Raw genomic sequence first — 24,555 nt, 5'->3', positions numbered from 1 at the left:
CAGACCCCGCTCACACCGCTCAGACCCCGCTCACACCCCTCAGACCCGGCTCACACCCCTCAGACCGCGCTCACACCGCTCAGACCCCGCTCACACCCTCAGACCCCGCTCACACCCTCAGACCCGGCTCACACCCCGCTCACACCGCTCAGGCCCCCCGCCCACCCCGCTCAGGCCCCGCCCACCCCGCACCCCGCCCGCGACCTCAGCCCCCGCCCACGACCCGAAGCACCGCCCACAGCCCGGGCCACGCCCACACCCCTCGGGCCCCGCCCCCGCTTTAAAGCTCGCCCGCTGGCGCGCGCCCGGAGGTGACGTGTGCGGGCGGGGCGGGGCGGGGCGGAGCGGCGGGGCCGGCCGGGGACGCGGGGCTGCGGGAGCGGGCGGCGCAGGTAACGGGGGCTCAGGGGTACGGGGTGTGCAGGGAACGGGGGATTCAGGGGTACGGGCGGCGCAGGGAACGGGGGCTCAGGGGTACGGGGTGTGCAGGGAGCGCGATGCTGAGGCAGCGCGATGCTGAGGCAGCGCGGTGTCCGAGTGACGGAGTGCTGAGGGAATGATGTGCCCTGTGAGGGAAGGCGGTGCTCGGGGTCCGGGGTGCTGAGGGAGCGCGGGTGACGGGGCGCGCAGGGAATGCGGTAGGCAGGTAACGGGAGTGCTCAGGGGCACGGGGTGCTCGGGGAATGGGGTGCTCGGCTGTCGGGGTGCTCAGGAAACTCCTCTCCTGTTTGCAGGCACGGAGCTCTCACGCTTGTGTATTTGATACAAAAAGGGACTTTCTCCAGTTTAAGAGATCCGGTGCCCCGGCCGAGGTGCTGGCGGTGCCTGTTGTGAGGCAGGGGAGCAGTCCCGCGGTGTTATCGCTGCTTTCCGGGCAGCAGGAAGCGTTTCAGTCAGCCTCCAGACAACCTCGAGCAAATCCCACCGGAGTTAAGCCTGTGGTGTCTGTCCTAATCCTGTCTGAGGGCTGCTGTCAGCAAGGAAGACCAGCACAGGCTCCAGTGGTTTTGTGCCCTCTCCAGTAAAAAAAATAAGTGTAGGAATTTTGATGCTTCTCTCACCTGGCAGAAGTCTGGGAGAGTGGGTGGGATAAATTTAGTGGATGCTTCTCTGGGCTATGTGGCTTAGCTCAGAGAAGTGCAGCTCTTAAGTTAGTGAGGGAAGGCAGGAACTGTAGTGCCAGGTCAAGGGGAATGGCTTCCCACTGCCAAAGGGCAGGGATAGATGGGATATTGGGAAGGAATTCCTCCCAGTGAGGGTGGGGAGGCCCTGGCCCAGATTGTCCAGAGAAGCTGTGACTGCTCCATACTTGGAAGTGTCCAAGGCCAGGTTGGATGGGGCTTGGAGCAACCTGGGATAATGAAAGGTGTCCCTGCCCAAGGGCTGGAATGGGATGAGCTTTAAAATCCCTTCCAATCCAAAGCATTCCTCTTTTCTCCTTGTAGGGAAGGGCGTTTCCCTGGACACAGTCTCGTACTGTGCCTCATTTTTGCTAAATGGATGGCAACTGGGTGTAAGGAACACTTGTAGGTGTAGTGCAATGAAAATAAAACCTTTAGAGAAAACAGATGGCAACCTGCCTCCTCTCTCATTTGAGCTCTGTGGAAATTTTGCAACTGGAAACTGCTGAGACCTTGCTGGGGCTTCACTTGCAGTTGTTCTTTTAACCTGTAGTTTTACTACTTCAGAGGTAGGCTGGTCTTAATATATACTGATCGCAGTCTCAAAGCAGAGCAGAAGAATACAGGTAAATACTTTCTGCATTCACTCCCAGATGGAATGGAGTCGTGATCTGATTCCTCCAAGGAGCCATTTGAGCTGTGAAACTTTGCATTTTTGTGGTAACTGTATGTATTGGGAAGCGTAGAATTTCAGGAACGGGTTTGGTATTATATTACTGCTGGAAAGGGGAGCCCTGTGCACCTCTTTTCCATCCGTCTGCTTGTCTGTTTTCCTTGCTCCTCAAGTGCAGGTGTAAGTGGTGGTGTGGTGGGCTGGATTCACGTGCCAAACCCACCAGCAATTAGCACCATATGGAAATGGAATCCATGGAGCTGTGTGTCTGTACCTGTGCATCCAACAGGGAGAGGCAGGCCCGCCCATTAGGCAATGACAGGGATCAAAATTAATTAAGCTGCTCCTGAAAGTGTTCCCTGAGGCTGCACTTCGCTGGACAGTCCTGGTGTTTGTGGTTTGGCTTTTTGGTGGCGTTTGTTGTTTTGTTGTGGATGTTTTTGAGATGAAAGCTGTGCGCTACTCCTTATTTCTGGGTGTTCCTAATATCCTCAGCCTCTTCCTTCCACTCTTTCCCAGTAAAAATAATATTTTCGTTCCCTGAAAAAGTTTCCTTTTGGGTGCTGACCAAACTGCTACCTGTGAAGGGTTAAAAATGTAGAACTGGGGCATTTTTAGAATGCTGTCTGTGGTGATTTTCACCCATAACTCCACGGGAATCATTGCTACAACAGATGTTCTTGTTTAGAGAAGAAAAACAGTTTTTGCTAAATGTAAAGGTGGGAGTGCTAACAATAAATAAAGAAATCACAAAGAACAGGTGGATAAAGAATTGAAACAGATGTAGGGAAAGAAGGAATTACTCTCAGTTGCTCACTTTTGGCCTGAATTGTATTTTAACAGCTGTTTCTCACAGCAGAAAGCTCTCTGTCCAAAAAGACAAAAGGTGAGACTGTTGGCAAAAATTTATATTGGTTGCATGCAGAGAATTTTTTTTTTTTAACATAAACAATTTTCTTTCCCTCACTAAGACTACGAACAATTAACCTGGAAAAACACCGCTTTTGTTTATTGTGTTATTTTAAAGTCTGTGTTAATACAGCAGTTCGTACTTAGTGGTGATTAGTGGAGAATAAATGCTTCTCCTTGTAATGTGCAAGACTTTTATATAAGCCTTTGTGACATAGATTAATGGCTTAATTGCAATGTTAAAATACTACTTCTGGGACAAATGCTGAATTTCCAGACCTTGGTGTGGTTTAGTTTTAAATGCTTTTTGCCATGTGGCTCTTGCCCCTGCCCTGAACCTGCTCTGCAGTGTACCCATCCCATTGTGTAGAGCTCCTTTCCTGGAAGCATTTTCTTTCAGTTCCTTTATTAAAATTACTTATGCTGGATCTTACTGCTGTCTCTGTAGAATTTTTCTTCACAACTTCTCACAGGGAAGATAACTTGCCTGTTATTATTGTTTTGTTAGAAACGGCAGCATAAGCTTTAAGAAGTGACTACATCCAACATTCCAGGTGGGTCTCAGCAGTGCAGAGCTCAAGTTAAATATTGACTTGTGTAGGACTTTGGTCTTGGGTAATCCCTGCTGAAGCTGCAGCCAGGAGAAAGGTGTTGTGGCAAAGGTAATCACTTTAAACCACCCCCTGCCAAACTGAAGCCGATCTGGCTGCGGGGAGTGGTCCCAGAGGAGGCTCAGGAACCCCCCATAGTGTCCCCATGCCCAGGGCTGGGAGTCTGCATGATGTGAGGAGACAGCCACGTCTGTACCTGGTGGTGGTGACAGCCCCAGTCTGTGTCTCTGTAGTGAAGTGACCGGAATGTGGGGTCTCCCTGGTGGTGCCAAGTCTGGTGGTCTGTTGTAATCTTGCTCTTATTTGTATTTAACTGTCCCTCGAGCTGGAGGGAATTGTGTGTGCCAGGAGCCCAGCTGGCAGGAGGTCTCTGCTCTGGGACCATGGCTCCTACTACAGAAGGCTCTTTGTGCTTTATAGACACGTGATCCCTAGAAAAAATAAACATTTCTCATTCTTGCAGAGATTTGCTCTGAGATATGAACTAAGCAATAACTGTTTCAGCACTTTCAGCCTGCTCCATCCCTCTTTCCTTGTGTTGTGGGCTTTCCTACAAAAGTCTAAAATCTGCTTGCTGAACTTCATTGGAAATAGAGTTCCTCTGGGACTGACAAGATAAATTTTGTTCTTGGTGATGTGGTGTGTATCGTTCTTGACTGCTTTGCTGTGGGGGGCTCAGCAAGCAACACAAAGTATATTAAAGAAAACTCATTTTTCTCTAGCTAAGAGGCTTTTTAAGAGGTGGGAGGCGTCTTGGACTTTATTTGCTTGTGGGGAACAGGATTTTCAAGCTAATCAGAAGGTTTTAACAAAAAAAAGAACATCCAGTCATCTATGGTGCTTTAGGTAAAAGAATTTTGGCATCCTTTAATAGTAAAATACTTTGACCTGTCTATACCTGGGGGAATAAGTTATTTTATATCTGTGGTAGGTCTGTTTTCTGTCAGAATCTGGTTCTAGGAAGATTTTTCTCCTTGTTATTGGAAGAAGGTTGTGTATGTCATGTGTCAACTTTGTTTACTATAAACTGAGGTTTTGATGGAAGAAACATTTTGTTTTAGACGCAGGATTGGGTTGATGACTCCTGCTTTTTAACTTTATATTTTTGAAACCATTTCCTTAAGTGTGATGGGTGTGAACTGAAGAACCTGTAGAGTACAAAGTGGCTCGACTTTTTAGCATTCCTGTCAACTTTCTCCAGGTTGTGAATGCGGTGTAGTGGTGTGACTCACTGTCAGGTGTGTGTCACGGATGTGTGGTCGTCTGGTGTGACTGAGGTCAAGGTTTAGGCTGAGCTCCAGATGGTGGCCAGAGGATTACTCTGAGAGCTAATTACAAGGCTTCTTTGTGTAAGTCTGAATAGTTACATCACAAAGATATTTCTTTAGTGATTCATCAGGCAGTTTAGTGGGGGACATAGCCCACAAGTTTTTAACTTTCTGATGAGGTGTGTTTTGCCCTTAGCCTGCCTAGCCTGTGTTGAGCTGTACCCCAGCACGTGCAGGATGTTTTAATGGGCATTCCTGACTCTGCCAATGGGATCTGTGGCATCTCTGAACTCTGAGTGTCTCTTTTTCTCTGCGTGTGTGCCCTACATTTCTCCTCGCATCCATCTCTGGAGCGGGCGAGCCGCTGTGGTGTGGGCTGTGAACAAAGGCCTCTGCCTGTGGTTTATTGAGGCGTGGTCTCCCTTGAGTGAGCAGAGGCTATTTGTGAAGTTCCCTTGGGGAGAAGGTGGTCAGGAATCCAGCCTCGGAGCCGAGCAGAGGGGAGTGCAGCAGTGTCAGCCTTGGTGTCACTGTACTGGGTCAGCTGCTGGTGGTGGTACTGTCAGAGAGGGTCCTCTCTCCTGCAGAAGGGTCTTAGCGAGGTCACCCGACAGCAAATTGCTGAGAAAACATTCATTTTACTTCATTGGTTTGTTACTGTTGCCAGGAAACACCTTGTCCGCATTTCAGAGACTTGTGAGTTTTGGTTGCTCCTATCTTAGCTCAGCAGATTTGCCCTACAACTCACGGATAAAGGATGTTGTCCCCAGCATCTGCACCTCTGTATCAGTGTGCCAGCCTGTCTTGTCAGGTTGGATTGTCGCTCTCTTAGCTGGTGCCACTACAGTTGTGACCTTTGGCCTGTGGCAGGATGGCTCAGTGCTAAGGGGGATGAAATTTCCTTGCAATGTCATCCTTCCCTGTGTCTGGGCAACTCACGTATCCCTCAAAGAGGACTTTCCCACTGATGCTGGGTATCCAGTGCTGCTGCTGGCTTCAGGTCAGCCTGACGCCTCCATGCTGGTGGAGGAAACAGAGTGCTGGGGTCTTGTGCTGGTGGTGCCATGGACCTCAGCAGGTGGCAGAGTCCTCATAGAATCATTTGTTTTCCACCTGTCCTCCTGAACACTGAAGTTCACCAGTGCTTGGTGTCATTGGGACACCACCTTGGAAAGGAGAATGTTTAGCAGGTGCTTTAGCTGTAGGGTTGCTGGAAGGACTCCTGTGTCCCTGGGCACGGGTCAGTATGTGATGTACCTGACACGGAGCACTGTGACCTCCCTGGTTCCCTTACAAACGGGGCTCTCCTTCAATGGGTTATTTACATTCCCCTAGGCACAGTGTCCTGTAGTTTCAGTGTGCTTGCCTGTCTGTACTGGGAGGGAATACTGGTGCTGGCTAACTGATTTAGTGTGCTCTCTGGGTAGAGACTCCTCCTGCAGCCTGGTGGGCAGAACAAGGGTGCTGGCTGTAAGCTACAAGGATTATTTTTGTGTTCAGTCATCCACTGCCTGTTCCTGTGGGCAGGAGCTCTCTGGGCAGAGATAATCCAAACTGTTGATGTGCTTCTGTGTAGTGCAGTCAAGTTGAGGAGCTCTGGACTGACCAAATGGGTGGTTGACTGAGGACATACCTGTATAGAAGCCTCCTAGTGCTTCGAGCCTTAGGGAGTGTTTGCACAGTCATTTTTCCCCATGTCTAGGGCCAGAATGTACAGTCTGCAACAGAAGGTCATAATGATGTCTCTTAAAAGGATTCGTATGGGTTTTCCTTTGCTTTGTCAGGGAATAGCTGACCTTGGGGCCAGCCATGAGCTGGCTGCTTCCCTGTGTTTCTGAACACACTGAAGCAGCAAAGATCAGTCCCCAGAATCTCTGTGAGATTTGGTCAGTACCCTTTTCAGAACCCAGATTACCTTGAAGTCTCTCTTTGCCTTAATTTCCAAAATAATTCAGTTCTCCTTTAAAAAATCTAAACCTAAGCCCTGGCTTCCTGGTTCAAGGAGTGGGAGGCTATTGTGTGCCTGACCTCAAACTGGCTGCTGCTCAAGGTTCTGCAACATGTGATGCCTGGTGTTGCATCAGGTGATGGACGGGGGATTTTGTTGATTCCATCTTGGCCAAGGCATCTTGAACCTTCTATTTTGAGAGGCCCATGTGGTTGCAGGACTGAAAGAAACACAGAGTTCAGTTTTGCATCCCATGGGCTGGTGCTGGGAGGTTGTTGACAATGGCAACAGTCCTCGCTTCTCCAGACTGTCGCTCGTGGTGGTGGTAAAGAACCTGCTCAGACTCTTTGTGCTCAATGAGCTCAGTGTTTTCTTTGGAGATCACTTCATACTCCTTCATTTCCCTTCTTCCCCTGTAAGTCATTTTTCCAAGGTTCCCTAAGATTTCATTTCCATCTTTTTGCTGAGACCTCACATCTCCAAGAAGGAGGTGCTGGACCACGCTTGTTTTTCCATAATTAGAGGATTAAATCTTCCAGACATTCTTTGAAGCCACTGGCTATTGCCAGAGTCACTTGAAGGTGCATTAGGGACTCTTAGGAACTTGTTTATTCTCTGTGGGATGAGAGATATTCCTTGTCCCACTTTCCCTCGGGCTAGCTCAGATTATGCTGATAGCATTAGTGAAGAACACTTCCAAGTCTGATGTCACTCTACAGCAAAAGCTTGGAGGTTTGTTGAGACACTCAGCAGGCACTGGGACTTTGCAGAGTAACCCAGGAATGAAACTGCATTTTGTGGAGCAAAATGTGCCGAGAGTGGTGTTTGCAGGGGGGACTGACGCTTGTGTTTGAGAGAGCGGAAAGGAGGAGCTCCAAGCAGAGCTCTACACACGCATTGTGCGTGTGTGGAGTTACCTGAAGTTCAGGAAAGGTGCTTTTGAAGCCCTTTTCTTTCATCACTGTTGTCTGTATGACACCCTACTCTTCCTTTTGTAGTTCTTCCAGCAGCAAGTTGACAAGGACTGTGAGTTTGGGATATGTATAAAACCTCTCTACCTGTGAGCTTGCAAAGAGCTGTGGGACTTGTCCTGCAGATATTCCCCAAAAGGGGAAGAACCCTTGGGAAGACTTTGCATCTCCAGCAGTGAAGTGTGAAAGTGGAAATGGACAGTAGATACTGAGCTGTAATTATTGGGAAGCAGGAGTCTTTTCTGGGCTAGTGGGAACCTTGAGTGTGACCTAAGTAATCTGAAAGAGCTGAAGGGTTTCACTGCCTTGAGCAACTTTGTGGGTCTTTCACAGACGCTTCCAAAAGGACACAGCGCTGATAACGGGAACTGCGGGATGCGCCGCGTTGAAATTTTATCTGCCTAAGTAGCTGCTAGTCCAATTCCATTAATGTTTGCATATTTAATAAACTTCTAATGTGGGATTTTAATGAGTTGGCAGTTATCTCTGAACACCCAGCAGCGGCAGCAGTCTCAGAGTTTAGGTGGCTCTCAAATGGAGATTTCTCTCACTTAGAAGGCATGTGGCCTTTCCTTGGGCAGTCAGCACTTGGCAGGCTCTGGAATACTTTGATTTAGTTTGTACTGATGTACATCAACAGTGAATCTTTAATTTGGATGGAGCCCTAGGGTTAAGTTTTTGGGGGAGGCATCTTTTTAGAAAGACAGATGTAAGAGAAGCGACCTTGGTTAATCTCGTAACACACCATTTATCTACTTGGGATGTTTCTTGCTAGTGGTCTAATTATTTTGGCTGCAAAATGGGACTGCCAGGGAGATTGCTTCTAACGTGGCATTTGCTCATTTATGCTCCCAGTGCTTTTGCTTTGCCTTTTCAGCCTAATTTTGCAAACATGTGTCCAACTCCTCATAGTCCCAAGCAGGGTAAGAAGTGCCCTGGTTGTGCTGCACAGTTGGACCGAAGTGTCTCTGGCGAGGAGAGGGAAGGTAATCTGTTGTCGAGGGAACTGTAGCAAAATTCAGCAGAAAAGTTCAGTGTTTATGCTTTTGAGATAGACCTAAGTGTAGTAAATATATGTCACTATATCAGATGTAGCAGGCAAGGTGGAAAGGGACCTTTGATAACACAGTGTAATTCTCAGGTCTGGTCTGGCACCAATACTGCTGTAAATAAGTCTCTTGCCCATTCCCAATCTTCAGGATGAATTCTCAGTCTGCTGCTGTGGATGGTAGATGTGTAAGCTGTGAGCGTGGCAAGGGTGAGGAAATAATTCCTTGCAGCCTCCTTTGAGATAAGACAGCAGTAATTCAGTAATTCAGTAATTCACTGGACCATCAGATGGGTTTCAGGTGACCTTTCAGTGAGCTTGCTAAAAAGCAGGAAAAATTTAGTGTTTATCTGAGCAGTATTTTAAATTGAAGTTCTTTTTATATCTCCAGAACACCAGTTTGGGAGGAACAGCACAGAGAGTTAAGGACAAAAACTGATGGACCATTACATCTTCCGAAATGAGCCTTTTCACACTTTCCTGCTGGAAAATAGCATGTCCTGAAGGTGAGTAGGTTTGGTGTGTGACAGATGAGTGGCCTGATGTCTTGGGCCTTGACCAAAGGCAGATCCACCCTCACTCCAGCTTGGCCTGACACTGCCTCTCTGGGCTGGCACAGCCCATGGCAACTTGCTTGTGAAAGTGTGTATTTTATCACCAGGAGAAATGGGGAGGAAGTAGGGAATATTTCCCACTAATGAATTATCATTGATTTGAAGCCTTTGAAAAAGCTGGAGTGCTTAGTGAAGGAGGTGAGCCATTGGGAACATGGATATTTTCTGGTGAGTGGAGAAAACGTAGGTGTTTTGTTTGCAGCATGAGAAAGTAAAGCTTGTAAGACAAACTTTGGTTTAGTTTGGCAAGTGTGTTAAATTACATAAGGCATTTCCAAGTTTTGTTCCAGTTGTACCTCAAATGATATTTTCAGTGTTCAGAAGAGCTGAAGAGGAGTGCTTGCTATCAAAGATGGTAAAGTAATTTCCCCAAAGTAAAGAACATAATGCTTGAATGAAATTAAATCAGAATTGTATTTTGTAGCGTTTGTGATATCTTTTATGTTATTTTTGTACTCAGCCCCTTAGGGCTGTAGGCAGTGACCATCCAGTTTTGTTTTAAAATCCTTTAATAACAGAAATCAAACTGGGAAATGTTACGTAAGTCCTACACTCAACATTGAAATAAAGCCAGCATTTCTGAGACTGTTAAGGTTTAAAATATCTTGGTTCAGACTTTACTCTCACTTTAATAAATAACATATAAAAGGAAGCCATGAGCTATGTAGGCCTAAGTTTTCCTACTTAGCAGCATTAATTCTGATTTTTTTAAATTAGGCCAATAAATTCGCTTTTCTGATGGCTACTTTGTTAATAATTATTCTTTCTATTTTTTGGTGTGAGCCAACTAGCAGCTCTGAACTCAAAGACAATAGTGGAATGTAAATGGTAAAAAATAGGTGGTTGTCTGTTGTCATTCTGTCTGCACAGAAATAGCTTGAAAATGTTCAGCACTGGTGTCACAGGCCTTTTGTACATAAATGCTTTTCCATGTGAGGGAAAAATCCCAGTAGAAGTTCAGCCTACAGTGAAGTCTTCATGTGTTTTTGTAGATTTGAAGCTCATTAGCCATGTGAGTTCCCTGAACATTTGTATATTTGGCAGCAGTGAGAGCCTCTCAGGAGTGTAGGAGTTGACAGGTACAAGAGGATGCAGTGTCAGGGGATCTTACTTGTTGAAGAAGAAAAGTCTTGTGGCTGGAGAGAGAAATACTGTTCACATTCACTGCTGCTCTTTGGTGTCTGGTATGATCTGCACAGTTCTGCATAAAAGGATGGAAACCTGAAAGCCCCAAAGCAAGTTCCAAAAGCTCTCTTGTCTTTCCTAAGTGCCTGTGTTTTCCAAGTGTCCTCTTCAGATGTTATCTGTGAACCTTTTGCCAAAAACCCTCCTAAAGCTAGGGAGTCTCACTGGGAAATACTTGTTCTGGTGTAGTCTGTGTTTTGCTGTTGTGTGGATGAGCAGAAATACTTTCTCTGCCTTTTGCTCTCTCTTTTCCTGGTCTGTAAAAGGTGCGACTTTAATCTGTGGAGAAAGATTGTGCAACAGGGTGAAGAGAGGGAGTGAAAAGAGGATATTTTTTGCTGTTCTAAGGCTTCTTTGTTCTCAGAGGTCAGGAGGAGCTGAGCTCCAGTGATTTCATACACTCTCCTATTACCTGTTCTCATGCTGGCCATAAGCCTAAAGGGATGGATCCTCCTCTGAATGAGTCATTAAGTAAATATCAGGCTGTGCTGGTATTCCTGTTCTGAGTACTTGTTCCTATTTCTTGTGTGTTGTTTACTCTCTGTTTTCTTAGCTGCTATCACAACCCCACCAGGTTTTGTCAGCACAAGGACTTCTCACGGTGTGCAGCTGGGGAGAGGTGCCTGCACTGGAGCCAGGAGCTGTTCCAGCCTTGTTCGAGGAGGGATTTTCAAGAGTAGCTGGGAAATACTTGGAGATATTTCCAGTAAAACAGTTCTGGTTCTTGGCTCTTGATCAGAGGTGTCTTGCCAGGTGGCCTGTGGGCTGGATGTGGTGCCTGCTCTGGCTGCATCCCTCCTGCAGGACAGGGCATGGGAGGAAGTGCATCTCATGGGAGCACACGGTGTTCAGAGCTCTCACTGGAGCCTTCAGCACTTTGTTCCTGCTGGGCTGCTGCGGGGAGGGCTGGAGCTCTATGAGCTGTGCTTCTCCAGCAGCTGCTGCAGCCAGAGGTGGCTCAGGAATGATTGTAGAATCCTAGAACCATGGATTGGTTTGTGTTGGAAGGGACCTTAGAGTTCATCCAGTTCCACCCCCCGCACCACTCACTAGATCAGGTTGTTCAGGGCTCCATCCAGCCTGACCTTGACCAATTCTGGGGTGTGGAAGCCACAACCTCTCTGGGTAACATATGATGACATGGTGCATCTCCTGGAGGAGATTTGCAGCTTCCATGGGGACAGGGACAGGGTGCTTCAAGTGTGTGTGCTCGCTGGGAAGCTCTACTAGCAAGGGACAGGGGCATGTTACTCACTAGCCCACCTGTGCATCATAAGGCTGACTGCAGTGTGCACATGTTCTGATACTGGATAACCATTGGGTTTTGTCTGGAGTCTGGATTTGTGTCTGTTTTCCATGTGGAGATTTGACTCTGTCAGACTTCTATCCTAACTATAAAACCTTGGATAGGTGTAGAGGTCCCTGGTAGGTTCTCTCCTTGCCTGTCTGCCCCAGCATGTCGTCACTTATGGGATTTGAAAATGCCTTGGTGTTCGTGGATTAAATTCTTGTCTCATTAGGACAAAAATATGCCATCAATTTAACCTGCATCTTGACAAAATATGGATGGTTTGAACCTTGGGCAAAAACTGGATGACGCTGCCCAGCCAGAATCAGTTTCCATCCTTATTTTCTCTGAGAGAGGGAATGTTTCTGGTGCTGGGTGGCTGAGACTGTTCTGGGGGAGCTGACCAGGCCATTGGAGGTGAGAGCTGTGGGGCAGAGCTGCATCAACTTCTGGTTACATCTTTATTGTACTAAAACTTCCTTCAGGGCTTTGCTTATTCCCTTCTGCCAAGGAAAGCTGTCCCAGCCACCTCCAAGGACACTTAAGGAAGTCCAGCTAATTGTGGAGTTCTCTCTCTTTCCTGGTGATCCCGAGGGTTCCATGTTTTAAACTGCAAGCCCAGTAGGTGCTGCTGAGCTGTGGCACAAGCAGTGAGAACAGCCTGAGACACACCAAGTTTCCTGTAGGAAGATCCCTAAGATTCATCCCCGCATGGAATTTACAGCCGGTGTTGCAGCAGTGGATTTGACAGCTTGGCTGCTGGATGTACGTGGGCTTGCTGGGATGTTCCAGCTGCTGTGTTGGGAACCATTTGTTTTGCTTTAACTGGATGTGAAGTATCACCACTGAGGCCTGATGGATCCCCTTAATGGCACAGTGTACAATCAGCATCAGCCTGAGGCGAGCTGCTCACCCACTGCACTGTAATTAACTTGCCATGAGCAAAACTTCAGGAATTCCTGGTCTGGGACCTTTCTATGCCAGGAGTCGTCTGTAGCCCAGTTTAGTTAGAAAGTGTCCAGACTAAAACCACTGCACACTTTTATTTTATTAAGATCTGCTGTTAAGAAAATAATTTTTGCTAAGCAGAGCACTTTAGGCTGACATTTAGTGGAGGAAATACACTGTAAAAACCTGTAATCACACTGGAGGGAAAAGGAGACATTGCTTCAGATTCCCATGATGTTTTTTCCAGCTGCCTGAGTAAAACAATTCTATTTTCAAGATATACTTATCCCACATTTAAATATTGTGTGGATGCATTTAAAAAATGTTTGATTATGTTCTGATTATGTGTGACTTTTGGATACTGATTAATAGATACAGGTGCAGCAAGAAAGGAACTGTAAATGTGCCAGGTAGCGTTGCTTGTCTGCAGGTCCCCTTATCAAATAAGATTATATTGTTTCTCAAGCACATTGCACTTGCCATCTTGAAGCAGAATTACATTTCTATTAAAATAATGTTTGCCCAGTGCTTCCAGGTAAAGGAGAATTCAGCATTACTCATAAGGACCACAATCTACTTTTATTTAATTCATTTACCACTTGACTTGGTCTCCATTCTCTGGTGCCTGAGCATTGCATTGCCTGCTATTTTGGAGTAGCTGTGTTTGGAAAGCTGCTCAGTTTTTTGTGTTCTGATGTCTGTTACCACAGGTTTTTTTTGCCTTGAGATCTAACTACTGTCTTTGAGTTGATGCATCTCTTTTAATCTCAGCTTTAATCTCTGGTTTTCTCTTTTTCGATTTACACAACCATGGTAAAAGCAACCAGGTTATCCTGGGGTCAGTTTGAGGATAACAAATTCCTTCTCTCCTTCCTTAAGCCCCAGTGCAAATGAAGAAAGCTAAATGTACTGGCTGTTCTTCATGCCTTTTTGCCCAGCGCAGAAGCAAATTAAGCTATTTTGACCTTTCTCTGACACTTGTAGTCAGTGAAGATGAGGGCAAAGGCTTTGTAAAAGTAAATGAAGTCGGTATTGTTTTTTCTAAAATTGTTATTGATGCACTCTAGAGTGCTCTAATTAAAGTCCCAGCCTGTGAAGGCAAGTGCAGGCAATCTCAGCTGCTATTTCATCCACCTTCAGTGGTTTGTCCATCTTTGAAGTGCCCTGTGACAGAGGTTTGAGGTGGTGGCTCTGAGTGGGTAGCGCACACCTTTGGTGAGCTCTGTCCTGCCCTTCTCCTGGCATTGCTGGTACTGCCAGAGCATCACCTGGGTGGAGTCTGAGCTGAGCTGGCTGAAATCAGGGGCCCTGCCACTGGTGCATGACATGGAGCAGAAAAGGGCTCACAATAAACTGGACGGTTTCAGAGAATCCCAGAATGGTTTGGGTTGGAAGGGACTTTAAAAATCCTCTCATTCCACCCTCTGCCATGGGCAGGGACACCTTCCACTATCCCATCCAACCTGGCCTTGGACACTGCCAGGGATCCAGGGGCAGCCACAGCTTCTCTGGGCACCCTGTGCCAGGGCCTGCCCACCCTCACAGGGAAGGATTTCTTCCTAAGATCCAATCTAAATCTCTCGTTTTTTAGTTTAAAACCATTCCCCCTTGTCCTTGCATTGTCCATTGCAGCTGTAGCTTAGGAAGGAAAGGAGTATGCGTAGTTTACCACCCCAAACCCGATTGTGTGCTGCTACTTTGTATTTTTCTGTTGTACTTGAAAAATGGAGCTTTGTGCTCTTAAATGGTTGTGCTCTCTCTTGAGAGGGCAGGTAAGAAGGGGAAAACTTAATGTTTGTTTGACAGAATGTTGCAGCAGTAGCAGAGGATGTTGTATCTCAGTCCAGATCATTTCAGGTCTAGCAGAACTCCTGCTTACACTTTGCATTCCTGTTTCTCTGCTGTGTATTTCCTAGACAGCTGTGCTTGCACCGGCTGCCTTATCTCAAAGGTGATTACACTGGTATCTTTATTTGCTCTGCCCTGTGCTGATACCAGCCCTCAGCCAGCCCTCTCTGTTTCCAGCCCTGGGATGGGCAGAGTGGAGGCTGCAAAATGAGCTGGTGCTTAATGCTCGTGGCTGGGAGAGTGTTGATCACTGAGAGCCTGGGCAGCATAACTTAGTGGTGGACTCAAACTGTGGTTGCTTGTCTCAGGCACAGACTGCAGGAAATGGAAACTAGCCCCGATTTTTCCCTGATAGAAGAGTTTCCAAACAGGTTATGTGTCTCCAAAGTAAAGGCTTTCCTGGATGCACTTCTCTAGAAAGTCATAATACATTTATGTAGCATGCTGTCTCTTGCAGTTAAAATGATTGGCAGTTTTTGGGAAGTGCCATCTGAAAAAATGCAAGGGATTTGTTTTCTCACAGCACAGTACAGAAAATTTCCCTTTGCTGTTTCCCCACCAGAAATGGCACAGCTCTGTAATGGAGTAAGGGGTAGGTCACTGCAGTTTGCATTTTGCTTTACTCTGAAAAGAGCTCATCCCTTCAGAGGTGCACATGGTGGTGTTCAAAAACTGCTTCTGCCATCAGCCAAGCCAAATTTGTAATTACATTGCTGTGAAAAATGGGGTTGTGCAGAAACCCATTTGCATCCCTTAAAGAAATTAATGGCACCATGGTGTTGATATTGGACATTGGGTGATACAAAGTAAAGGTCAGAGTTTGAGATGAGTGCACCTAAAAATTCCTCTCCTTTGGCTAGGGTGGCTGAATGTGATAGTTTAGATTAAAACAGGCCAAGAGAGCCATTTTGAAAGCCAGCTTTTGAAAGCCAGGCCTTTCAGCTCCATGCCTTAACTAGTGGATGCAATTATACATTTCATTGGTGTGTAATACTTACTGAAGTTTCTGTTCTTAAGTATGGTAAATGCTTTTGCATAGTGCTTAAAAGGTTGGCCAAAAATTCTATCTTGCATAAACAATAGCTCTGTTTTAAGGTTGGATAGAAATTTAGCTTATTGTGAGCTCTTGGAATGAATGCTGTCAAATGAGCTTTTCTGAGTTGTCTTAACACTGAAGGATTTTTATACAAGAAGTTCATATATATATATATTTTTATATATATGTAAATGGCTGGAGATAAGTCTGGTAAAAATGGGCAATTTGGTTAAAGCAGGAGTTTGAGGAAGCGTTAGAATGGTTGCCTGGGGCTTCAGTATGATTTTGCAGTGCTCTGGATGGTTAATACAGAATAGACTAACTGTTAGGACAGAGAAGCCCAGAATAATTTTCCTTGTCCCAGTTAAGTCAAGAACTATTAGAGCAGTGGAAATAAGGTTTCGACAAGAGGGGAAGAAAGGGTGAGGGATGTGCCAGCTCTCAGTCTTGGTGGTGAGAGGGGAGAGGACCAGAAATTGGAATGGAAGAAGGGTGAGTAGCAGTTACCAGTGAAAATAGACTAATGTTGCATGTAAGTGCATTAGGAATGATTTTCATTCTTTCTGGTGTTTTTAAAAAAAACCGCAAAGTATATGAACAGTTGCAGTAAGACATGGAGGTCAAAGGAATATGGGATTTTCTTTGACCTGCATGTTTATCAGGAAAGGCTTTTTCTCTGCTTTCAAACCTGATGTTTGGGCCATTTTAAGTCATTTCTCTCCATCCACATCCCTCCAAACCGTGCTGCACTGGCCATGCAGGAGTTTGACCCTCATCCCATGGCTTTGCTTCCCTGGTGCTGGAAGCAGGGAGGGCACAGCAGCTCAGAGGCTCCAGTAAACCCTGTTCACTGTCTAGCTCATACTTAAATGTTTGGAGGAGCGACATCAAGTACTTTTTAAATGTACCTTTCCCACCTTTTCCTAAGGTGTATTTCTCTCCTGTCATGTGTTGAGGTGTTGGATTCCGACACTGCAGTAGAAGTAACATTTCTGAGCAGAATATTGAAGGACCAAGATCTTGACAGGGGGGTTGTGTGAGAGGAATCTTTAACCTTCTCTCTGCAGCACCCTGGGGTGGTTCGCTGGGTTCACTGGGAGTTACTCAGGAAGCAGAATTTCTAGTCTCTTTTGGGATTGCAAGTGTAACAAGACAACTGGGAGGAATGAGAAGGTGTTGTGGTGTTAGACAACAGTCCCACGTGCAGCTGCAGCTGTGAAGGCTGTGTGCTCAGTAGCCATGAGCAGGAACCATTATGTTTTCTGGCTGATGATGGCTTTCTAGCCCAAGATGACAATCAATAACTGAGCTGTAAGAAGAAATGGGCTCCTTGCTAAAGGAGATCTTCTGCTCTGCTCTTCTTTGCAAGAAGCTAAGTCAGCATTGTGCTTGAGGATTGATCTTCAGGGCTAATTTCTGGTAGTGCTTTATCTTTATTCTCCTATCAGCAGTCTGGCTTCAGAACCCTCCAGACCTCATTCCATTATTCCCTTGGCCAAGGGAGTGTCGAATGCAATACTCCTGAGCAGTTCATTCGACTGTGCTACCCTGCCCTTTGCCCATCTTTGTGATGGCCATAAATGGATGGACCAGTGTGTTCAGGCTTGCAGGAGACACTACAGGGCCTAGAGAACATACTTCTACCCATTCTGAGCTGATGATGTGTCTGGAGCAAGAGGAACTGTTCCCACACTTGGGTAAAAATACAATCCCTTCCCTCACTCTCTCTGGTTGGTATTTTGCAACATCAAGGTTAATTTCTGTGGTTTTCAGGTTAAAATACATATGTTCCTGTGTAGTTGAGATTCCTTATCTGTACAATACATTTGCTTTTAAAGTACTGAGAGCAACGAGCCTGTTTCTGCAATGCCTCCCTCCCCGTGGAGCACGTGGGAAGGAAGAGGTTTGATCAACCTGTTTGTTACAGAGGAGAATAAAGGCAAACCCAGAGGAGAGGCAGAAGGGACCATTAAGTGTTCTTTTTTTCTCTGCAAGCTCCTCTCATGTGCTGAAGGAAATTGTTCTTCTTGTCATCTCAGATGATTATATTCACAAAATCCGACCCCGAAATATCATCCCTGTATTAGACACTGACCATCTACAGTCAGAGTCTTATTTTGTGCCTTTATTTTGATTACCTTTGTTACCTCGGGCACTTGGCAGGAGCAAAAAGCCTCATCATTCTGATTGCTTCAGTTTCCCAAGATGTCTTTTGGGAGAAAATGTTTCCTGAGCTTTGTTGCAACCTCTTAAGTAGAATTTGGTCTTTCTGGGAACCATGTGAGATCAAGTGATTGCCTGGAGCAAGGGAAGGTACTGAAGCTGCAATAGCGAAGACCTTGATATCAAAGGCCACCTGCTACTGCTCTCCATCCCTTCAGCCTTGAATTTACCAGGTTATAAATTCACCTTGTCTTCCAATGGAATGGCTGGCAGGTCCTCAACAGGTGAACTGGGCAGTTTCTCAGGGATTAGTTCACATTTGTGTGCCAGCCAGAAATTTCCTCCTGCATAAACTTTTGTCTAGAACTAATACTGAATTGTCTTTTGGCCTTCTTTCTGGGTGCTCCTTTTACTATTTTCTTGGTCTTCCTGGTGTCAGTCAACAAGTCCACGTCAGCAGGTAGCTTTGACTTTCAGGTTTGCAACCCAGCTTACACGGGCACCTGGTAGGAGTAGAAATTACTGTCCCACTGTAGAATTCTAATAGTTGTCTGTTTTTTCCCAAACCTTGGTTTATTGATCAGCTTGTGTAAAGAATTTCTTATGAAAAACTTAAATGAACTCCTGAACACTTTCTGGTTGAAGAAAATGGAGAAAAATATCTTATAGTCTGTATTGATGTGGCTGAACTAAACACACACAACATTGATTAACTTGGGTCTTCTGCTCATGGTGTGTATTTTCTTTACTGTGCTCAGTCAGAAACGCATTTCTAGCAAGCTGAGATTGTATTTATGGAGTGAACTGTGTGAGTGTTGTAATACTCATGAAAAAAATCTTTGCTAGGACCACTGTCCACGTCCAGGCCTGCAGGGCCGTGATCCATCTCTGGTGTTCTGGTCACATACCCTTGTGGCCTTTCCTCACCTTGGATCTACAGCATAAAGGACAGAGCATCTTTTCGGTCATTTTGCTTATAAGCAGCTTTAGTAGTTTAGTTTAGAATAGCTGTTCTAACATTTTTTCATTTCAGCCTCAACACAGATGCAGCCCCATCCATGCTGTGTAGGTTCAGGTATTGCAGTATATGCAGATGACATTGTTTTTTTCTTTGGTTTGTTTTGTCTGCTGTTTGGCACAAGAGAGACTCCCCTGGCCCCCCTGCTGCCAGCAATTACAGACAGTTGCCAGTCCCCAGTGGGAATAAGTATTTCCAGCCAATATTTACAGCTGGTTCTGTCCTGGAGGGATGGAGCTGCTGCTGTCAGCTGGAGGTGAAGGAGGTTTCCTTTTGACTCTCCAGCAAGCAAGGTGTAAAATGCAGCTCTGGTGGTGGCTGGAAGAAGGTTTTGATGGTTTTTTTTTATGGCTCAAGCTATTTAATGTGTCTGTGCTTTCCTCTGAAGCAGAGGGTCCTGGTCTGGGGAGTGTCACCTCAGTCCTGGTGAGGAGAGAGCCTCCCTGGCACAAAGCATGACAGGCTGAGCTCCTGGGGTGTTCTGAGAGTCTGTCCAAGAGCTGCTTCCTTGGAGTGTTCTCCCTTCTGCAGCCTTGGTACAGTACGAGGGTGAGGTCACCAGCCAGCGTTTGGTGAGAGATAGGACTGCTTCCCTTACTCAGTGCTATCCATCTTGTATATTCAGAGTGAGTTCTCATAAGAAAAAATGCCATGGTTGTGTCACGGGAGATTGCAGTTACAGTAGAATCATGTCATAATGTGTAAATGTTTAATGTTTCCTGTCATTTGAGTAGCAGGGCACACCAGCATTTTCCTTGTCATCTGTATCTTTTTAGTGTTGGACTTGGCTTCATTCTCCAAAGGCCTGCAAAGGTCATTGTTTTGCAAGGAGAAATGCCATGACATCAGCTTTTGGGAAGCTGAAAATCCAGAGCAGCCAGCAGGGACAACTGAGGTCCTGCTTTATCAGAGGTGATACCTTCCTATGTCAGGTGTGTGTGGAAGAGTCCAGGGTGCTGTCCTGGCATTGCAAGTTTTTTTCCCCAGCAGCTTAATGCAGTGAAAAAGAGACTTCTGGTATGTCTGTATGTGCAATGAGTGGTTGTGTCCTTGGGGGTTCATCAGGGCTTTGCTGTGGGTTTCTGTTTCCTCCTAATTTTTTTCACAAGCAGTAAACCACTTGTTGGGAGTTGCATCTCGTGGTCACTTTCTCAAATACACTCCCAGCCTTGAGGAGAGTGCAAAATATAAGAATACTAGTGTATATGTTTTTAAATCTGTTCATGCTTTTAAAAGAGAAAATCTGTACTGATGGATGACCTTCACTTGTTGTGTGGAGATTTTCCAGAGGCTGGACAGATTTGTGGTGCACTATTCCCTACCTTACCAGTGTGTTCAGCTGGATCAGGCTCTCCTACAGGGCGTGAGGAAGGCTGAGCCAGAGGGTTTCCTGCTCTCATTCTGAGCCTGTCTAGGCAGTTCTTGGGCATAGCTGGCTTTGGGATAAGTGACATAATTCCAATAAAACAGTTATGCTGCTGGGGTAAAATCGGGGTCTAATTGAACCTTTGTGCTTGGTTTTAGTGAAGCTACGTTTCTCTTTAGGATTGCAGACTGGGAGGAAGACTGGATATGCTGGTGGAGGCAGCAGAGGAGTTGTCTGAATTTCAGCAAGTGGATATAGAAGCAGGAAAAAGAGTGAAGCTTGAGGTGAGAAAGATATAAATAGGGAAAGGAAATAGGCTTCTCTCTGACGGTGGAGGGGAAAGAAGCAGATAATCAGGTGGCAATCTAAGGGAAGTAAAGAGCAGGAAAGGGAAGAAGAATGGAGCTGGAGATCTCACAGGGGTCATGGAATGCATTTATTTCTTTTTCAGACTGTTCATGCATTTTAGGCAGGAAGAAACACCAATTAGCAACTTTTCTTCAGGATTTATTTAACCAATCTGAGCTTACTGTTTTGAGTGGGATGGGAATAACTCAAGGAAGTGATGGGGAAAGAATGATCCTGACTGGTAAGTTTTATTTGTTAGGAAAGGAGCACAGAGAGAAAGCCAGTCCTTGCAGGGACAGTTTTGCAAGAGGAACAGTTCCAGTTGGGTCCTTTCTCTGCTCCCAGGGCCTGGGGATCCATTTTTTTCAGTGTTTCCATGTGCATCTTCCTTCTGTGTTCTTGGCAGGCAGCATGATGCCTTTTGTCAGCGATCTGCAGCCCTGGCTGCTTCCTCAGGTGTGGTGCAGTAGCTCTTGTTGTCCCCTGCACTGTGTTGGGCTGTCAGAGCTGGGAGCGCTCCAGAGCTCCATGTGTGCTGCTCACCCTTGTGCTGCTGCCCTGAGCAGAGAGAAGAGAGGGAGCTGAGTGTGTTGCTGGCCTGTGCAGCTCTGTTTGTAGTGCCAGGTGTGAAAAATCTCCCTGCTTTTCTCCTATTTTATTTTTATACTTACGTTCTCACTGTGTGTCATCTAGAAATCAAAGCAGGAGTGTGCAGTTCAGCAACAGCAGCAGAACTGTGCTTACTACTAATCTGCTGCTTTGCTCAAATTAAACATTTATGGGGCCAGAGACTCCTCACTGCTCCATCTCAAATCTTTCAGCCTCCTACACTGTGATGATTCTTTTCTTTGCATTTTCACGCAGCTCCTCTAAGGAATACAGTGAAATCAAATTATCCTCCACTGGCCTCTCTCCCCATCTTTCCTTTGTGTGCCCAGTTTGCTTTTTTCCCTTCACCAGGATGTACGGGGGGCAGCTGTTGGCAGAAGCAATGCTTTCTATTCCCTGTGAGTTGAGGTTCCCCCCCGTCTGATGGGCAGAGATGTGCCCTCAGTTATTGGTACCTGTTTCTGTTCCCTGCTCTGTTCGCAGGTGGTGTGATTGGGTAGGAGCTCCTCACTCCTGGAAGCAGGGAATAACCCAGTGCTGCAGCACACTGCCTGTCTATGCTCCAAGCTGTGTTGGCTGCCTTGGTCTCCATGGAGAGCAGTGGGATGCTTTCCAAGGCCTGGATCTCATCTGCCCCTGCTCTGTGGCCTGGAGTGAAGCCTGGGCAGTAGTTCTGTTCCTTGGGCACACCGGAGTGGAGATAACTTCTGCAAAAGAAGGGTTGTTCCTGAGCCTTGCCAGAGGCTTTTACAGGACCTAGTGCTCAATTTTCCCTGCCAGAGCATAGTCTACTTCTTTGATTTAAGTTTTCTAGCTTAAAGCAGTGCTGCATGGATGCTGAAAGCCCACGCTCCTAAAATAGATCGAGTAGAACGAGCACTTTAGTGCTGACTCCTCTTCAGGAGAGGAGAGGAGAGGGAAGGTAACAATGAGCAGATGGCAGGTATTAGTCATATCACCTAATTTATCTGAGCACCTCAGACCCCATGGGCACAAAGGTGCTGGGGGAACCTGGAGGGAAGGAATCCTCCCAGCAAACCAGGCTGGGTGTTGGAGTTGTGCAGGCAGAGGGACCTGAGAAAATGAGGGGACTTGCAGCCAGATGCTAACCCAAGGACAGTTTGTTCTCAGAGAGCCCTGGCCAGAGCCTGGGCCTACATTTACCTGCCCAGTTTTCCAAGCCATTCCCTCATGTATTTGACAAGCCCTCAGAGCATCACTCCTTGGAGCTCCCATGCTTTGCTCCCTCTGCAGAAGGGGTAGAACGAAGGTCCAGTACCTGAGAAATAACTGAATTCCCCTAATTTCAGGATCAGCTGAAATGGCATTATCCTAGCTTCTACTCTAATAAACACAGGACAGAAGCTGCTCCATCTTTTCTTGTGGTATCTAAATTGCCAGTGTGCACCTTGCAGTCCAGTTGGGCTGGCTCAGCATCCCTTCCCTTCCCCAGGTCCTTGGTATCCACATGTTGGCCCTGGCCCAGCTGGCAGTGGGCTCATAGGAGAGCCTGGAGATGCTCCCTCCTGCTGGTGTGCTGGGAACACGGCATGGAAATGAAATGTAGGATCTGTACAGTCCCTTGTACAGCAGTGGCTTCCAGTAAACCTGACACCACGGAGCAGGTAGGGCATGGAAGTATTTACAGAGGCAGCGTGGCAGTGCTGCACTTCCAGTTGCTTGCTCTGGCTGCACTGTTTGTATAATCATTTACTTCAAACCCAGCCTGGCCAAAAGGCAGCTGTGGGCACTGCCACAGTAGAGGGAAGGGAGGTTCAAATTTGGGCTCTTTTGATTCCCCTGTGCAGAGATGGGGTCATCAGGAATCACAGCATTGCTATGCTCTCCCTGAAGAATGGTGGTATCTTTATTTTTATTTTTTTTCCCCATTTGTTTTGGGTTTTTATTGTTCTAAATCTTCAACAGCAGAGGCTGAATGTGTGGTCTCCTCCTCTTTCTCCTCTTTCGTTTCAACTTTTTGGCAATAATTCCTAAAGAGCTGCTCTGCTGGAGTTACTTCCATCATTTTTCACACTTGTGCTGAGCCCTCTGCAGAAGCCAAGCACCCCGTGGGCCTCTGAATTACAAATACCATTTTGGTGGCACCTTGCATCCTTGGGCTTCAGCTTCTGCCAAGCACCTAATGAATGTAGGAAGCGAGTAAAACACTTCTGCTGTGAGCTCTGCTCTGATACCTAAGGGGTTAAACTAAGCTCTGTTTATTAGTGTTGAGCTTTAAATTGTGCCAGAGCATTTGAAAATGCAGCAGTGGACAGGGCAGCAGGCAGTGAACACCGTTAAATGACAATACTGTTCAATATTTGCTGTTAATTGAGAGAGGCAGCAGCTGCTGGTATGCAGCTTCAGCCAGGATGAATTAGTAATGAGTCTGTAACTGGGCTTTTTTTTTTTCCTGGTTTAAGGTTGCATCAGCCTTTTACAGTTCAGTAATGTGGTTGGGATAGAAATAAAAACCATAGCATGCCCTAAATTGAAGATTTTGTTTTTGTTTTCCAGTGAGTTGTCATGGAGCTTGGTGTCAGCGATGAATTTGGCAGCAGTAATAAAACTGCCTTGTATTTAAGGACCAAACTTAAAGATTTTGGTTAGCTTTTCCACGCTGTGTGGCAGCCAGTGGGAATGCAGCAGGCAAAGCAAGCTCCTCCTTTGAAAGAAAGCACTTTTGGTGGGTTCTCAGGTGTTTTCGGTCAAACAGGAGTTTTGGTTGAAGTTTCTTTGCTGGCACTGCTGCAGGTTGTGGGGTATGAGAACGTTCTGTCCCTTGCTGCAGGGGCAGGAGGAGAGGGAGCACTAATTCAGCATTTCCCTTGTCCTTTCCTTGCACTTTTGCCATGCATGTGTGTTGAGCTTAACCTTTGAAAACCTGCTGATAAGCTGTTATCAGCCAACGGTTAAAATAACAAACCCTCCCACCTTGCTGAGTTGGGATATGGACTTCCCAAGGCTTCAGAGCCTGGGGATGGAACAGGAACATCATTAATCCAGGGCAGCCAGGCTGGGGGCAAAGTTTGCTCTCTGAAGAAACCAGCCACAGCTGCTGCTTTCCTGCTGTTTATGTAACCTGCCCAGCAAGTATTTATTTTGCACAAAACGCTTTATTTTGAGCTATAGATGTTGTTATGAAAGGTCAAAACTGTGTTCTAGTGGTTTTTAGCAGATCTGAAGTGGGGCACAGGAAATGAAATTCCAGCTCAGTTGAAAACAATGCCAACAGTCCTATTGATTTCAGCACAGCTCGGCTTTCACCACAAGTAGAAGAATTTCGAAGCAAATAATGTTTTGTTTGTTCAGTTCTTTAAACAAAAATCCATCTGCAGGGGTTTGCACTTGAATCCAAATAGTCAGAATTCTGCTGGTATTTTGGTAGGATAAGAAATACTAGATTGGAAGAATTCTTTGGGTCCACAATGGTTATGTTAAAGAGGAAAAATAAAACCCAATCAGCAGGTGTGTTTGTAACCCTGTTCCCAGCTGGGGTGATTTCTGTGCTGGCTTTTGGGTCTGTCCTGTTCACATCAGCCGTTTTCACCCAGTGAGTCAGTGCTTTTATGCTTTCTTATGG

At 46.2% G+C, this 24,555-nt stretch overlaps 1 protein-coding gene across 2 annotated transcripts in view; it reads left to right on the top strand.

Annotated features, from left to right (window-relative positions):
• The first annotated feature begins 349 nt into the window (after nucleotides 1-349).
• Nucleotides 350-24,555, top strand: part of MAP3K13 (mitogen-activated protein kinase kinase kinase 13) — a 72,091-nt gene continuing 47,885 nt past the window's right edge. Inside the window, exons 1-2 of one of the 2 annotated variants that reach the window (XM_042024693.1) lie at nucleotides 350-392; nucleotides 8,941-9,055. The gene's annotated coding sequence lies outside the window, so the exon portion shown is untranslated. Of the gene's footprint in view, nucleotides 393-8,940; nucleotides 9,056-24,555 lie in introns of those variants that run through there. The other variant, XM_042024696.1, reaches the window with a different exon arrangement.

This window comes from Corvus kubaryi, unplaced genomic scaffold (assembly GCF_017639235.1).
Source record: "Corvus kubaryi isolate FWS band 111438036 unplaced genomic scaffold, C.kubaryi_AGA036_p1.0 37264, whole genome shotgun sequence".
Taxonomy (NCBI): Eukaryota; Metazoa; Chordata; class Aves; order Passeriformes; family Corvidae; genus Corvus; species Corvus kubaryi.
This window is presented reverse-complemented; position numbering and strand designations above follow the sequence as displayed.